A 14,579-nucleotide genomic window follows, 5' to 3' on the forward strand; every position below is an offset into this window, starting at 1 on the left:
CTGAAACCCTTGATCGTAGAGACGTTCCGGGCGCTCATCTTCTAAGATCATATTGTGCATGATCACATAAGCAGTCATCACCTCCCATAGTTTCTTCATACTCCAAGTCTTAGTAGGATACCGAACGATGCCCCATCAAGATTGCAGAACACCAAAGGCACGCTCGACGTCCGTCCTAGCACTCTCTTGCTCTTGGGCAAATCTTTTCCTCTTCTCTCTGACAGGGTTGGGGATTGTCTTCACAATAGTGGTCCACTGAGGATATATATTGTCACCCAAGTAGTATCCTTTGTCGTAGTTGTGGCCATTGATGGTAAAATTAACCGGTGGGTTGTTGCCTTCGCCAAGCCTAGCAAACACCAGCGAGCGTTGAAGCACGTTGATATCATTGTGTGATCCGGCCATGCCAAAGAAAGAGTGCCAGATCCATAGATCTTGAGATGCCAAGGCCTCAAGTATGACAGTGCAAGCCCTGACATGGCCCTTATACTGCCCTTGCCAAGCGGAAGGGCAGTTCTTCCACTCCCAGTGCATGCAGTCTATGCTGCCAAGCATCTCTGAGAAGCCCCTGCTGGCATTCATCACCAACAAGCGGGTTGAATCTTGAGGAGTCGGCTCTCTCAAGTACTCAGGGCCAAACACAGCAATAACAGCCCTGCAGAACTTGTACAGGGAGTCTAGGCATGTAGACTCGCTCATACGGGCGTACTCGTCAATGAGATCACCGGGCACTCCGTATGCAAGCATTCTGATGGTTGCAGTGCATTTCTTATAAGAGGAGAAGCCAATCTTTCCAAGGGCATCCTCTTTGCACTCGAAATAGTCATCGTAACCAACCACCCCCTCTCTAATACGGTTGAAAAGATGCCTACTCATACAGAAACGACGGCGGAATTTCTGATGTTTGAACAACGGGTTCGTTGTGTCAAAGTAGTCCTTCCAAAGAAGGAAATGCCCGCTCTCTCGGTTGCGATTCAACGCCGGAAGGTGCTCCGGAATGGAGCCACGGAACAACGGTCGTTGGCTATTGAGGTGGTGATGGACTGTAAGTGCATCTAGTGCTCCTTAGTGATTTTGGTGTATTGAAGACTTATAGGTTAAGGGACTAATGTGTTTATGAGTGTACACAGGTCTATAAGTCTATGAGGAGTTTGATATTTACAGAGAAAGTCGACCCCTAAAAATGAAGTTCTTCGACTGAAGACTTTGGATTTCTGAAGACTTTCTGAAGACTTTGAAAGTGAAGAAATTGGTGTGACCTTGAAGACTTGGTATTCATTTGAGGAACATGAAGCGTGAAGACTTTTGTTTTCGTAGTTTCATTTTCTCTTTCTTGAGTCATAGGAAACACCGTACTGTTAAAGGGGGTCGAGGAAATACTAAGGAAAAATTTCCATGTGATGCTCAACTCAAAATCCTACACCTACCAATCCCTTCGAGTGAAGCCATTGGAAATCTCATACAGTTCAGTCATATTCTTCAGTGACAGAGACGAAGTTCTTCTGGTCTCTGAGGAATTTGTTCTGACTGAGGAGTTAGGAATTCGCCAGTGCGGATTGCCTACACAGTGAGGAACATGATAGCCCTGAGGAATTTGATACTCAAATTTCCGACCGTTGCTGTGCTATGCGCCAGCTGTCCCAAAATATCTACCCACCTAACGGTCATATCATTGAAGGGCATTTATGTCTTATCATGACGGGCTGCTCCCTAGGCTATAAATAGCCGCCCCCTACAACCACTAGCTGGTTGGCTGCTCCGAGAGAAACTGACACTTGTCATTTGAGAGCATCCCATCCTCCGAGGACTTTGAGCGAAAATCATCAAGTGAGGAAAACCCAAACCCAAACACCTACAAACCCAAAGTGATTGAGCATCACTGAAGAGATTGATCCTGCGTGGATCCGACGCTTGTTACCTTTGAAGACTGTGCTTCTTCCAGACGGTTAGGCGTCATGGTCTAGAGCATCCAAGAGGAAATTGTGGATCGCCGAGTGACCGAGTTTGTGAAGGTTCGGAAGTCACCTGAAGACTTACCACGAGTGATTGGGCGAGGTCTGTGTGACCTTAGCTCAAGGAGAATACGGTGAGGACTGTGTCCGGACTGTGTGTCCTCAGGTTTAAATACCTAGCCGCTCCAACCAGATGTACAACTGAGACAGCAGTTGGAACTGGTCTACCAAATCATTGTCTTCACCAAGCTTACTGGTTCTATTTCCTCAACTCTTTCATTTCCTCATTACTGTGTTGTGCCTTGTTCATATCTGTGTTTGAAGACTTTGACTGAAGACTTTCTCAATTTCCTCAGTTCAATTTCTTCAGTCTGTTTGTCTTCATCCTGTGTTATCCTGTGTTTACGCTTTCTGTACTCTGTGCTTGTCTTCATTTCATCATGATGACCATGCTTGTGTTCTGCTATGCATACTTTTGAGTACTTATTCCGCTGCAAGTAGTTCTTCGCTAAGGAATTTCCTCACTGGCAAATTCCTCAGTGAAGAATTCATAAAAATCGCCTATTCACCCCCCTCTAGTCGATATAACGCACTTTCAATTGGTATCAGAGCAAGGTACTCCCTTGTTCTGTGTGATTTTGGTTTAACCGCCTGGAGTTTTAGTTATGTCGACCGCAGGTATGATCAAGGTCTCTGCTGGGTGTCCTACCTTCGATGGGACGGACTACCCCTACTGGAAGAATAAGATGCGAATGCATCTTGAGGCAATTGATAACGATCTCTGGTATGTTGTGGAAAATGGTGTTCCCTCTGTCTCACCCTCACTGAACGCTACCGATGTGAAGAGATTCAAGCAACTCGATTCTCAAGCGAAGAATATCATATGTGGCCATCTGAGCAAAGGACAGTATGGAAGAGTGAGTGCTTTGGAAACTGCTAAGCTTATCTGGGATAGGCTGTCCAAAGTGAATGAAGGAGTCTCAACTCAGCGTGACTCTCGAGTTGATGTTCTTCGCAATCTCTTCAACCGCTTCAAAAGACTCGACAATGAAAATGTTCAACAAACCTTCGATCGCCTCACTGACATCTCAAATGAGCTTCAAGCGCTTGGTGCCACTGACATCACCGACCATGAGGTGGTGAAGAAATTGTTGAGATCGCTTGATTCCTCATTTGATACTCTGGCATTGATGATACAAGAACGTGCTGATTACAAGTCACTTGATCCCGCTGATATCCTCGAGAGGCTAAATACTCATGAGTTCCAGCTTGCTGAAAAGAGAGATCTCTATGGTTCGAGCTATGGCAGATCACGTGCACTGAAGGCCAAGGCAGTTTCTGAGTCTGAAGATGAAGACTCTGGCAGCAGCCTTGGTGATCCTGAAGAACTGAGCCATGAACTAGCACTGCTCGTGAAGAAATTCCAGAAGTTCTCAAGACGTGGTCGCTTTGGAAGACCCTCAAGGAGCAATGATTCCTCATCCAGTGACTACAAGAAGAGGCTTTGTCACAAATGCAAGAAACCTGGACACTACATTCAAGATTGTCCTCAGTGGGAAAAGGAATCAAAGAAGAAGAAATACAAGGATTACAGTTCTGATGATGCGAAGAAAAAGAAGAAATCCTCAAAATCTTCATCATCAAAATCCTCAAAGTCTTCATCTCACAAGAAGAGCAGCTCCAAGAAGGCTCGGGCATTCATTGGCAAGGAAATGGACTCTGAGGCTGAATCTGAAGAAAATGAGGAAGAGGAGGCATCTGAGGAGTCCGAGTCTGGTGTGGCGAGTCTAGCTCTCGCTACTGCATTCGTCAGCAAGTCTATCTTCAACTCTGAAGAAAATGGCTTCACCAACAAGGCTGATGAAGGCAATGATGACTACGCTCCCACCTATTGCTTCATGGCAAAGGGTGCCAAGGTACTCAAATATACCTCCTCTGAATCTAGTGAGAATGAATCTGATGAAAACCTCAAGCCCAGCTACTCTAAACTTGCTAAGATTGCTGTGAAACAACAAAGGGCTTTTGAAAAGGTTCAAAACATGCTAGACAAAAGTGATGATATGTTGGGTGAAGAAATGGATCGCACTAAAACCTTGACTGAAAATCTTCAGAGACTTCAGACTAGGTTTGACAACCTTCAAGGTCATCATAACACTCTCTTATCTGATCATGAGAAGCTTTCTTATGAATTTCTTCAAAGAAAGCAAGATCTTGAGAAGCTAAGAGTGAGTTATGAAGATCTTCAGAAGGAGCGCGATTCATTACTTGCTCAACAAATCAGCGCTGCTCAGGAAGAATTTGTTCCTCCATGTTTGAAATGCATTGAACGTGAATCTGCTAATTCTTCACCTGAATGTTCAAATGCTTCTAATGCTACAAATTCTTCAACTGTCTCTGCTATCACTAATTCCTCATCTGAGGACATTGCTAGTATCACTGACGATGCAGGGCTGAAGGAATTGTACATGACAGGCATGTACAAAAGCCTCAAAGGGCATCAGACTCTTTGTGATGTGCTTAAAAAGCAGATCCTCAACAGGAACCCTAGGAAAGAGGGTATTGCCTTTGAGAGGAAACTCAATGCTGATGGTACATATTGGAAGCCTGAGCAGTACCCCAAAACCTCATGGGTTGCTGCAAAGGGACCTCCAGTTGATCCATCTAATTTATCTGGCTTTACATGTGAATCTTCTCATTCTTCTGATGAGTCATTTGACTCCAACTATAAACTGTTTAAAAATCAGAATGGTGAAGTATTTGCTAGATATGTTGGCACTAACTGCAGGAACGGTTCTCCTATGAAGAAAATCTGGGTTCCCAAAAGGTGCCTTGAAAGTCTTCAGGTGAATGTCCTCATGACACCACCTGTGAAGAATAGGAACCCCAGATCAAATTCTTCATATGGACCAAATTCTTCATATGGATCCAAGTCCTCATACGGATCGAATTCCTCACGTGGATCATATTCCTCAAAAGGATCAAAGTCCTCATATGAACATCATCGTGCTAACAACTCTGTTTCGCAGGGAAGAGCTAAGGGCTATGAATATGAGCATTATTCTTCTAATCATTATGTTCATAAGTCCTCGAAGAATTTCTCTGCTTATTCATATGCTTACCCTAACTCCTCTTATGTGAAACGAAATGGATTGGCTTCTATGCCACCTTTCTCGTATGGAGCTCGCAGAGTGATGAACTCTTTGCCACCCCTTCAGATGTGGGTGGTGAAGAAAAAGAACTAATCTTTTATGCAGGGTCAGGTCTCCAGACGTACTTAAACGTCTGAAGAATTTGCTGGAGACCTGAAAAGTGCCTGAAAGGACGCAGGCTAATCATGAAGAAATGAACTTTCATTTCTCACGTCCTCATACTGTTTTAACTGTTGCATTGCTTGATGAAATTGGTCTGATGAATTGTGATGTCATATTCTTCACTGATGAAGTATATGAAGTTCGTAAGCTGCACTAATTCATCTGCAGGATGATCAACCCAAAGCCACTGAGTGGGTCCTCGATAGTGGATGTACAAATCACATGACTGGTGACAAGAATCTATTGATGGATGCTCCCTTATCACCATCGCATCTGAAGCATATCATCTTCGCTGACAAAGGCAAAAGTCAGGTATTGGGTCTAGGTAAGGTTGCGATCACAAAGGATCGACACATGGACAAAGTCATGCTTGTCGAGTCCTTAGGATACAACCTTATGTCTGTCTCAATGCTTTGTGATCTTGATATGGTTGTTGTCTTTGGCAAGTATCGTTGTGTTGTGGTTATGGAAGCTGACAATTCCAAAGTCTTCGAAGGCTTTAGGAGAGGAGACTTGTATATTGTTGATTTCTCTACAGGACCGCAACCAGCCGTGTGCCTACTTGCAAAAGCTTCAGAAGGCTGGCTATGGCATCGACGACTTGGTCATGCAGGCATGAGGAATTTGCACACGCTTGCGAAGAAGAAGCATGTCATTGGCATTGAGAATGTCAAATTCCTCAAGGATCACTTGTGTGGAGCTTGTGAAGCTGGAAAGATGACCAAGGCTAAGCATCCAGCGAAGACTATCATGACCACTACTCGACCATTTGAATTGCTTCATATGGATCTCTTCGGTCCTAACCATTACTCAGCAGTCACAAATGACGCATCTCTCTATGGCTTTGTTATTGTTGATGATTACTCTCGTTACACATGGGTACACATTGTTACTTACAAACATGAAGTGCAGGAAGTCTTCAAACGATTTTCCTCGAGGGCTTCAACCAACTTTGGTGTGAAGATCAAGCACATCAGAAGTGACAATGGAACTGAGTTCAAGAATTCTGGTCTTGATGACTATCTTGATGAACTTGGTATTACTCATGAGTTATCTGCTCCTTACACTCCTCAGCAGAATGGCGTCGTGGAGCGCAAGAACAGAACTCTTGTTGAGATGGCTCGCACTATGCTTGATGAGTACAAGACGCCTCGTCACTTCTGGATTGAGGCAATTTATACTGCGTGCCACATCATCAACAGGGTATATCTTCACAAATTCTTCAAGAAGACTGCCTATGAACTCCTCACTGACAAGAAACCCAATGTGAGTTATTTCAAAGTCTTCGGTGCTAAATGTTGGATTAGAGATCCTCATCACAATGCTAAATTTGCACCGAAAGCACATGAAGGTTTTATGCTTGGTTACGGAAAGGACTCGCACACCTACAGAGTCTTCAACAACGTTCTTCACAAGGTTGTTGAAACTGTAGATGTGCGGTTCGATGAAACTAATGGCTCGCAAAGAGAGCACCTACCCTCTGTGATAGATGAACCAGCACCTGAGGAAACTATCAAGTTCAAGGCTACTGAGGATGTCATTCCTACCGAAGAATCTGCTGAAGAATTCATTCCAGAACGTGAAGAACGTCGAGCTAATGCACCTGAAGAAAAATGGTGCTGAAGAAAATGCTGATCAAATTCCTCGACGACAACCAACTCATCCTCGCGTTGCAAAAGAAGTGCAAGTTGAAAAGATCATCGATGACATTGAAGCACCAGGTCCTCTCACACGCTCAAAAGCTTCACATTTATCTAACTTTTGTGGGCACTATGCTTTTGTCTCTATCACAGAGCCCACTAAGGTAGATGAAGCATTTCTGGAGCCTGAGTGGATTCAGGCCATGCAAGAAGAATTACATCAATTCGAACTCAACAACGTCTGGGAACTGGTTAAACGTCCAGATCCTCGCAAGCACAATATCATTGGCACAAAGTGGATCTACCGCAACAAGCAAGATGAAAATGGCCTTGTGGTGAGGAATAAGGCACGGCTTGTAGCTCAAGGCTACACACAGGTTGAAGGAATTGATTTCGATGAAACTTTTGCACCTGTTGCTAGACTTGAAGCTATTCGCATATTACTTGCTTATGCTAACCATCATGATATCACTTTATATCAAATGGATGTGAAAAGTGCATTCCTCAATGGTAAGCTTGAGGAAGAAGTATATGTTGCTCAACCCCCAGGTTTTGAAGATCCAAAGCATCCTGACAAAGTCTTCAGACTCAATAAGGCCCTCTATGGCCTCAAGCAGGCCCCTCGGGCATGGTATGATACTTTGAAGGAATTCCTCATGAAGAAAGGCTTCAAACCCGGTTCACTCGACCCTACTCTTTTCACTAAATCTTATGATGGTGAATTGTTTGTGTGCCAAATATATGTTGATGATATTATCTTTGGCTGTACTGACCAACGTTATAGTGATGAATTTGCCTATATGATGAGTGAAGAATATCAAATGTCTATGATGGGAGAGTTGAAATTCTTCTTAGGTCTTCAAATTCGTCAACAGCGCAATGGCATATTCATATCTCAGGAGAAATACCTCAAGGATGTACTGAGGAAATTCGGCATGCAAGATTGCAAAGGCGTCAAAATTCCGATGCCCACAAATGGCCATCTGTGCACTGATGAAAATGGTATTGACTTCGATCAAAAGGTATACCGCTCCATGATTGGTTCTTTATTGTATTTATGTGCATCTAGGCCAGATATTATGCTTAGTGTTTGCATGTGTGCCCGATTTCAAGCTACACCGAAGGAATCACACCATAAGGCTGTGAACATATTCTTCGATATCTAGCTCACACACCAACACTTGGATTATGGTACCCCAAGGGCTCGGCTTTTGATCTCATTGGATATTCTGACTCTGACTATGCTGGTGATCGTGTGGACCGCAAGTCAACATCTGGTACATGTCATTTCCTCGGACGATCTTTGGTCTGTTGGTCCTCGAAGAAACAGAACTGCGTATCACTGTCTACTGCTGAAGCTGAGTACATTGCTGCTGGTTCTTGCTGTGCTCAATTGCTGTGGATGAAGCAAACTCTCAAGGACTACGGCGTCAACGTGAAGAATGTGCCTCTCTTCTGTGACAATGAGAGTGCCATCAAGATTGCTCACAACCCAGTTCAGCACTCGAAGACAAAGCACATTGAGATTCGTCGTCATTTTCTTCGCGATCATGTGTTGAAGGGCGACATTTCTATTGAGCATGTGAAGACTGAAGAACAGCTAGCCGATATCTTCACAAAGCCCTTGGATGAGAAGAGATTTAGCAAGTTGCGGTGTGAGCTAAATATCCTAGAATCTTCGAATGTTCTTTGAAAAGGACACTCAGCCTAACACTTATGCAAAATTGATGACTTAGATGTGCAACACATGAAGAAACGTTTTTCTTCAATCAATGAAGAATAACACTCTAAGTATGAAGAAATTAATGAAGAATTTGATTCTCAGAGCCCTACGACAATTGTACGCGGTGTCTGAAATCATCATTCTTATACGGTGGGTCACGCCACCACAAAAGTTGAAAATCTTCAATTTGAGTTTTTCCTCAGTTTTTGAAATTCCTCAGTTGTTCATGTTCTTCAACTTTGCATTGTCTTCACCTTCTCCATCGTTTTTCATCATTGGCTAATTCTTCAAATTGGTTTTTCTGCTAAGTGAACGTGATCGGACCCTTCCCCCTCTATGCTATACTCAACCCAATCTATTCACAAATTCTTCATGTGCGTTCTATTTGAAACTCGTTCAAAATCTTCACTGTGTCCTTGTCAGCTGAACAATTTGCGAACGGAACTTTTAACTTATCTTATCCAAATTTTCGGCTTTGCCACTCAAACCATTCCGCATCCCACGAAATACTTATCTATTCACCCACGATCTCCACTTCTCAATACGTGGGTGACACATGTCAAGCAAATGAGAAGGGTCAGGGGCACGTTCATCCAATTTCTTCGGGCGAACAGTTTTTCACCGTGGCTATAAATACCCCCTCTCCCCTTCCTCACTTCTTTTACTCCGCTCGACCTCTCTCCAGTTCGAGCTTCTCAAACCCTAGCGCCGCCGCTACTACATCGTCGCCGGTGAGGAAGAGCTTCACTGCCTCGACCTCGTCGCCGCCGTACTCGCGCCGGCCGCGGAAATCTTCACTCCGCCGCCGCCGTAGCCGTCTTCCTCCGCCGAGTTAGGGCGTGGAAGATCTGCACAGACGAACTTCTCATCTCTACCTCACAGTTCGTTGTGCTCTTCGTTTAGGGTAATTAAAAGTTACTTTTACTGCCCTCTTTGATTCAAATGATTTCTACAAAATCTTCAAAGGTGTTTATTTTTCAAATTCTTCACACACTAAACACCTTACATGTCATCTGTTCTTGATTCGTTTCTCTAAGCAATAATTTTTCTTCAAGATTCCTAAATTGTGTGGACCTTCGATCTATACAACTCTGGAACCTAAGACAAAGAATGCTTAGTGAAATTCTTCAAGACTCATCTGGTCAAATTCCTCAAACTTATTCTTTTTGAAAAACCTTCTGAGAACGCATATGACCTCTCCAAATTCCTCGCAACTATACTCTGTTCACAGGTACTCATGTCCGCTGCTGAATCACTAGGTTCTCATCAACTTAACTCATTTGCAGCGTTCCTCGAAGAAAGTTGCATACTTCTTCAGAGAATTCAATTGTTCAAATTCCTCATCTGAAGAAAATGGCTGATGGAAAGAAGCCACAGAAAGGAGGAAAGAGGCCTGAGATCAACACTGCATTTGAAATCCCTGAGGACATCTATGCTGGGTACTGCACACCCCCCGAGGAAGATAAAAATCAGCACAAGGTGCGCATTCAGAAGATAGAGAGGAGATGGGCAAGAGAGTGGAGGGAGTACAGGTATGTGACTCCCAAGTACATGAAGAAATTCGCACTCAATCCTCCATGCTCAAGACCTCCGTTGGCACCTGGCCAAGAAGCTGATCTCACCGGCCTCAAGCGTGGTGAAGATTATCCTAAAGAATGGGCCAAGCGCCAGGCCAAGCTGGCCAAACAGGAAAAAGATGCAGTGAGGAAATTCAACGAAGACTCTGCTGCTGCTGCTGAGGCCTGTGTAAAGCCGAAGAAATCCATGGCAAAGAAGCTTGCGCATAAGCCAAGTGCTTCTTCTTCAATGCCCTCACGGCCAAGTTCCTCAGCTAAGCCCTCACGGCCAATTCCTCACGCTGCTCCTGCTCCTCCAAAGTCCTCAGCTGCTCCGACCAAATCCTCAGCACCTGTGCATCTTGCCACGTGCCAAAGGACTACAGGCATCTCTATTGCCTCAGGAGCTTCAGCTAGTTCCTCAGCTGCACCAAATTCTTCAACAGGACCCTCTCTGCTGAAGACAAAGACCACTGCTGGACGAGGCTCTCGCCCAAGTCCTCACAAGAAGCAGGTCGCCTTCCAAGTGCCGTCTGAAGAAGACGAAGCTGATGATGAAGAACTTGCTGAAATCATCAGAGATAGGCAAGTCAGGGCCGCTAGAGCCAAGGGCACAAATGTGCCTCTGCTTTTGGATCCAAAGTTGATCCTCGATTACATTGATCTCTGGCACAAGGACCCAAACACTCCTATGCCTGACTTCAAGCTGACTCCTGGCCAAAGTCATATGCTGACTGCCTTCATCCAAGAAGAGAAATGGAAATTTGAGAAGGCCAGGCAGCTCAAGAAAGCGCAGTACAGGAAGGAGAAATTCCTGAAGAACAACGTTGTCTCTATGACAACTGATGAACTTGTGAAGATCCAGTCTGAAATCAAAGTCCTCAGCGATGATTTCAATGCTTACTATGCTGATTGGAAAGGAGCCAAGGTCAGGTTTGTTAAACTGACTGAGAAGTTCACCTCCAATGTTGCAGCCCCATCGCAACAAGAAATTCCTCAGGCTGAAGCATCTGCTCAGCCAACTGAAGAACATGCCAGCACCGCTGATGACAATCAGGCTGCTGAAGAAAATGTGAGTTCCAGGGCTGATGACTGCATTCCAGCCGCTGATGAAATTGCCAGGGCATCCACTAGTGGTGCGCCTGAAGAAAATGAAGAGGTCAGGGCAACTGCATCAGTTGTGCCTGAAGAAAATCAACCACATTCCTCTGCTCCTCCTGCGCCTACCCCAACTCCAATTCTTCCATCTGCATCAGATGTGAAGAAGACCAAGGCTGCAGAGCGTGCAGCAGTGAAGAAAAGGAAAGCATCAGCTCCTTCAGATTCTTCAGCACCGAAGAAGATGAAGAAATTGACAAGCTCATTTGCTAATCCAATTGATGTTGTTCCTGTTTCCTCCATGCCATCAAAGGAAATCGTCCCTTTTGATGAAGAATATGTGATCCCTAGCGGATCTGATGAAGAAAATCCTTCTGCTGCTTCGTCAGAGCAGATGGATGAAGAAATTGAAGTGGATAAAATCCCTTCAACCCCCACAGTTTCCTCGCCTATGCCTCAGTTTACTGCTGAAGAGGCCGGCGTTGAAGAAATGGAAGATGAAGATGTGGACATTGGCTGTACCACACCAGTGATGAATGATGACTTTTGGGAAAGTCAGCACCCCAACTCTCCACTCTTCACACCATTGCAACAAATTCCTCAGTCCCCAGCAACTACAGTTCAAATGGGATCTGATGAAGCTCATGAAGAAATTCCAGCCACTAGTGCTGAAGAAAATGAAAATGAAGAATTGAAGACCCAGGCTGCCACTGAAGAGGAACCAGAAATTCCTCAGCCTGAAGAACCTGAGATTGCGATTCCTGAGGTTGTAATGCAACTGACTGACACTCCTCTGCCCAAGCCAAAGGATCCATTCTCAAGGAAGCAAAAATTCAAGGCTAATGATTTCTTCGGCGAGCACGTATTCTTCACTGATTACAACCCCTATGACTCTGCTCGCATTAGGAAGAGGCGTTTCTGGACTGCCAGCCAGGCAAATTTTTATTCCTCAGTGCTGTTCAACAAAGACAAAGTCTTCGATCATGAGCACATTCCTCACGTGGATATGGAATCTCTGCCGTGCTTCGTGCCAGTCCTCAGTGTTCTTTACGACGCTGGACTGTTAAATTTCTGCACTGATATATGTGATTGGAATGAAGAGCTCATTCTTCAATTTTATGCAACTCTGCACATCACCGGAGACTCTGAAGATGTGAATTCATGGGTGCTGGACTGGATGTCTGAAAATACTCACTACAAGGCACCAGCTACTGAATTGCTTCGTGCTTTGCCTCTCAGTCCTCCCCTTGAAGCTGCTTGTTGCGTCTACAGTGAACCTGAGCTTACAGATCACTATATGCAAGTGCTGATGAAGCCATTGAAGCCAGGTCAGGCCCCAAGAACTAAATTCCTTGTGAAGGAATTGTTATATGTGCCTCGGACTGTCTATCGCATTCTGACGAAGACATTGAGTCCTATCAAGGGCCACGACTCGAATGAAGAAGAAGTCGTTGGCATCATGAAGAATCTGCTTTTCAATATCATTCATGGCGTTCCCGTCAACTTCCATGATTTCTTCATGAGGACTCTGGCCAATGTCGCAATGTCACCGTTTGAGTTGAAGCCTTATGCTCCGTGGATTATGAGATTCATCAGAACAAGGTCTTCACTCAACTACAAAGCTGATACACTGAACCATTGCAGCTACTTGCCCCCGATTGAAGTCCTCAAACGGACATTTTCCTCAGCTGATGAAAAGGGCAAGGCTACTGCTGTTATTGATGAAGGCATTCGTCCATTGGATGGTCAATTTCGCAAGGCTGCATCCTACTCCACCAATGATGACTCTGCCACCCATGACTCTGCCGCCAACGCAACCCAAGCCAAATCCTCAAGGCACAGCTCCCAGGGTGATGACTGACATGAGCTTCTCCTCAGTCTTCACCAGAAGGTTGATCGCAATCACAAATGGGTCAAGCGTCAGTTTGGTTCAATTCTTCACAACATGACTGCTACCCACAATGCAGTGAAGAAAAACCATTACTACCTTCATGAAACCCTCAACCGCACCTGGGCTGTTCTGTCGCACATTTATAGCGCAGAAGATCTGAAGAAAATGGGTCTCAAGGAGGACTTTGACTGGTCTGCTCCTCCACCGAAGAAATACAAGAAGGTCAAGGTTCCGTCCTTGGTGGCCAGCTCCTATTCTTCATCGCGTGACACCGACGAGCATGAAGACTTGGACGACACTGCGGCAGGCCCTACATCAACAAACGACCCCAACAACGCTGACGCTCCTTCATCAACTTGATATTCTTCAGGGGCGTTAGTCCTCATTTTCGAACCTTTTGGTCATTCGATGACAAAGGGGGAGAAATTTGAGTTAGTCTTCAAGCGGGTCTATCTTTTATGGGCGTTTTTTTCTAAGTTACAACTCTCGTTCTTCTGATGACTTTGTTGGATCGAGTTGTAAACTTAAACTCTATGGTGGCCTGATACTTTTGCTGTTTCTTCTGCATGCTTATTCCTCGTTAATGTTATTGCACGCATGCTGAATTACATCAGTCACCATATTTCATCATGCATTTCAAATTCTTCATATATTATGTCAAATGCGTGTATGAATTACAAGATATAGGGGGAGATCTCCATGATTTTACTCTTCAAGTGTGCATTGCTTCAAAAGCAAATTCCTCACTATGCACATCTTCAGGGGGAGTTCTTCTATATCTTGCAATCAAATTCCTCAATATCAGTATTTACACTTCATATGTTTATCCCCGTTGAAAACTTAACCTATATTGTCATCAATCACCAAAAAGGGGGAGATTGTAAGTGCATCTAGTGCCCCTTAGTGATTTTGGTGTATTGAAGACTTATAGGTTAAGGGACTAATGTGTTTATGAGTGTACACAGGTCTATAAGTCTATGAGGAGTTTGATATTTACAGAGAAAGTCGACCCCTAAAAATGAAGTTCTTCGACTGAAGACTTTGGATTTCTGAAGACTTTGAAAGTGAAGAAATTGGTGTGACCTTGAAGACTTGGTATTCATTTGAGGAACATGAAGCGTGAAGACTTTTGTTTTCGTAGTTTCATTTTCTCTTTCTTGAGTCATAGGAAACACCGTACTGTTAAAGGGGGTCGAGGAAATACTAAGGAAAAATTTCCATGTGATGCTCAACTCAAAATCCTACACCTACCAATCCCTTCGAGTGAAGCCATTGGAAATCTCATACAGTTCAGTCATATTCTTCAGTGACAGAGACGAAGTTCTTCTGGTCTCTGAGGAATTTGTTCTGACTGAGGAGTTAGGAATTCGCCAGTGCGGATTGCCTACACAGTGAGGAACATGATAGC

Source organism: Triticum aestivum, chromosome 3D (genome assembly GCF_018294505.1).
Source record: "Triticum aestivum cultivar Chinese Spring chromosome 3D, IWGSC CS RefSeq v2.1, whole genome shotgun sequence".
Taxonomy (NCBI): Eukaryota; Viridiplantae; Streptophyta; class Magnoliopsida; order Poales; family Poaceae; genus Triticum; species Triticum aestivum.